The following is a 4302-nucleotide window of genomic DNA, read 5'->3' as shown; positions in this document are numbered from 1 at the left end:
CCACACATTTGCGGATCAGATCGGATCGGATATCGGATATATCCGCAAAACACAAAAATATTTTTAAAAGTTTATTTTTATTAAAAAATATCAATAAAATTTATTTTTTCTATTTTTTAAATATGTTTACTCTTAAAATAATATTAAACATATTTTTCTTAAATAATAAATTAAAATAATACAACATATATGATAATTATTAGTTAAAATAAAACATAAAAAGAATATTTACTTATTTATTTCTTTATTTTTGTAGATACACGGATATGTGGATACCTACACAAAATCCACAATCCAATCTTATTAGTGTACAGATATGATCAATCCGATCCAATAGCCTTGCTGATCGGATCCATATCCGCAATTTTCGGATCGAATTCGGATAAATATCGCGGATATACGGATCGGATCCGATCCATAAACACCCCTAACGTTGATTATGCCAAAATTAGCCAATAGTATAGATTATATATTAAATAAAAAAATATATAAAAAATAAATTAAATTATATATATATATATATATTTATACACAAATATATAATAATTAATTTAGTGGTTAATTTTTACTATATACATAATATTTTTAAATCAAAATAGTTAAATTTGTGAGAAAGAGATTATATATTCTTGACAGGTGTACTATTTGTTAAAGCTAAAAGCACTATATAAAGTAAATAAAACTAATAGGTAGCGATTGGTGGACAGAGACGGAAAGACTAAGACTGAGAGACAGAGATTAAGAAATAGAGATTGAAATAAATCTTAGTATTCTATTTAGTGCAAAGTGGGAGACAAAAATTGAAACAAGAATAAAATTCTAATTTAATTTGTACAAAAGATAAAATTGGAATTAATTTTTTAAAAAAATGTATTTTAGGTATAAAATGTTATTAAAGTTTCAGTCTCTATCTCTAAAAATTTTAGTCTTCTGTGTCCTCACTTTTTAGAAGTACTGAAATACTGAAATTTTGATAACAGAGGCAAAAATTTTAGTACCAATCTCTGAACCAATAAACATGATATTGAATCTCAATCTCTCAGTCTCTGTTTCAATACCTCAAAACAAACGCTATCATAGAGTAGTTGGCATCATACTATATGATCTTTTAATTAAAACTTGTGAAAGACAAGGACAGGTAAGGAAAGATCTAACTAAATTAGAGAATTAGTCTAACACAAACCACAACAATTTAAAGGGACATGGATCATCCAAAGGAGAAAGAAGAAGAACCTATAAGTTAATCATTATTTATTTAGTTAATCTAATCAAGAAATATAATAGAATGTAAGGTCTTGTATAATTAATCATCATGATGTTATTAAAGTAGTTATGATGTATTGTTCATGCATGTGAGGTTGCCTCTACATATGTCAACCAGGTTGAGAGTGGCCCCTAACACTTGTCACCCTATGTTTTATTTTATTTTTTTAATAATTCAATATTCAATTAATTAATTTTTGTTATTTGTGTCAAGCTAAATTAAACTATTAAATTTCCTTAAGAGAAGACAAAGACAAGGAAAAGTGCATTCCTACATAGTTTTTATTTTACTTTTCTTGTGGGTTGTCTTACTCTTGAATGGGAATGGGTTGGGGAAACATCTAACACAAACCCTGAAATCATGTCTCTAAGATAAACAATAAAAATAAATAAATTAAAAAGAATGCTATTTAATTTCATGATATTGTTTGTCATTATATAGATTTCTTAGGATTAACCTTTAATTAATTTTGATAGGGAGTGAAGAGGGTCATTGATGTTTATATAAATATATCAAGTAATTATGTAAAATTATAGATGTTTAATTTACAATTCTACTATTACCAATAGTTGAAGCTACTTGGCTATTAGATTAATGGTATATTTGGAAAGGTTTAAAAGTTTTTTTTTTGAATTTTTGAATTTTTGACTTATAAAAAGTAATAGTATTAATATCTGATACAATTTTTAAAATTAAATTGCGACTTTTAAGAAACTATTTAGGAATTTATAGAGAAGTTAAAAAAATGACTTCTCCTATAATACTACTATTTTTTTATCATATTTTTATAAAATAAGCACTTTTAGAACTAAAAATTCAAATACAAAATAATTTATTTATAAGTTACTTTTAATATAGTTATTTATTATTTAAGTTATCTTTTCAAAAAGAGTTTAATTAAACTGTTTATTCAAACTGAACCTAAAAATTATGTGGTTGATAATAAACATGTAATCTTAATTATATTTAAGTTTTTTCAGAACAACATCAAATTAAAGCTAATTAAAACCAACAACATATATCCCCTTAATTAATTAAATTCAAATAAAAGATTTGAACACTTAATTATGTTACTTTGATACTATACTTATTATTATATTACTTTGATATTTATCAAAAAGCCAAAAGTGATAATCATGCAACTTTTTTTTTTTTTTTTTAAGTTTATTTAGAATTATAGCAAATACAGATTATACTCGTTATAAGTACTGAAAAACTATATATAATGTAATGAGATATATATTAAGCCTACAAATTTAGTCAAATAATAAAACCAACAACTTGAATCTAAAATGAGATATTAAATTTAAATACAAGTTTTGGCAATCACCTCACAAAGTCACCCTTTGGAGGCTACAAACAGCAAAGTAATCGCTACCTTGTATTCATTAAGGACAATATATTACACAGTCACACATATTATTGCTAAGAGACGTGCTATATATTTATATGAACATCTTGATAAGAATTATATGTGTGAAAAAATGGAACAAAGAAAAAAAAAATCCATGAAATACTACTTGCAAGTTGCAGAAAAAAGGCTTTCATTTAAGGAAATATCCTAACAACACTTATAAATGGAAAAAAAATGTTAGATCTAAAACTAAAAAATAAAATAGATAACTTTTATGTTGAATTATAGTTTAAAATGAGGCACAATATTTGATTATAGAAAATTTTATAAGACAGAAATAGAGACAAAAAATAGTCTCTTTAATTTCTAAACCTACACAGAAAATACTGCAACACAAAGAAATACCTTTTTTTCTTTTTTGAATAATTTTAAAAGCTTTCTAAATCTAAAAATATTTTCATAAATATAAATTNAAACTACAAATAAAAAAGAACAATTATAAATGAGTTATTTTAAATTTAAATTTTGATCAGATTTAAATATCTGAAAAAAAAACAGAAAAAATAAGAACATCAACTTGAGAAAAAGAAAAAGGAAGGGAGGAAAAAGATGAGTAAAAGAAGGAAAAAGGCGGTAAAATTGTAGAAGGATATAGACGGCCGGAAAATGATCGTGATAACAAAATATAACTAGCGAAGAATAAGACCAAACTATAAAACAAAAAAGATGATAGATAGTCAAAAAAAGAAAAAAAGAAAAAGAATAGAGAAAAGAAAGAGATTAAAAGAGAGAGGAAAGAAGAGGGCTACCGCAATCAAGACTGAGACGACAGTGAATTTAAATTCGATATATTTTTAAATCGACTATGTTACGTATATATTAAAAATAGTAATTAAAATCAATCACTAATATAAAATACATATTAAAAATAAATAAAATTACATATATATTTATACATAAATATATTAATAACTGATTTTATTTTAGTAACTGATTTTAGTATATGAAAAATATTTTTGTTCCCTAATATAGTTGTCACTAGAGGAAGCCTTACAGTATAGGTAAGTCATTTCTAACTTGTAGAGAGAAGTCTCAATTTTTACAAATAGTCACAACTTAATTTGGGCTTGGGCCGAAGGATCAAAGAATATTGAAGCCCAAAATGACTGAATCAAAACAACATATTTTGAGCTTTAACAAAATTTCATATGAAAATTTGAAAATAGAAAAATAAAATTACAAGTTTGAAGCAAATAATTATGATTAATTAGTTGGTACTTTTTTTATTCACTTCTTTATATATTTGGATAGTTTGATTTGTAAATCAAATAATTGTTAAACTATGCAATATCATATATATGTACGAATGTATCCCCCCCAACCAAAAACCCCACCGATTCAACAACTTGATTATTTATTATTGAAACACATATATTTATATTTCAAAATGTGCATTTTCACCAATTATTGAAACACACCCATGTGTCTCCCTGAACAAGAACCACATCCACACGTCACATCGATCTTGGAGGACGATGAGAATTTATTTAACACAAAACAAATATATATATATATTCTTCCGAGCAATTTTGGTTAAGAAATAACATAGTTAAGTTGTGGTAATAAACATGTATACCTCAAAGATAACATATACTAGGTTGCAATATATATTAAACATATACAT

This window comes from Arachis ipaensis, chromosome B06 (assembly GCF_000816755.2).
Source record: "Arachis ipaensis cultivar K30076 chromosome B06, Araip1.1, whole genome shotgun sequence".
Lineage (NCBI taxonomy): Eukaryota > Viridiplantae > Streptophyta > Magnoliopsida > Fabales > Fabaceae > Arachis > Arachis ipaensis.
The sequence above is the reverse complement of the archived record's forward strand: the minus strand, read 5'-3'. Positions refer to the sequence as shown.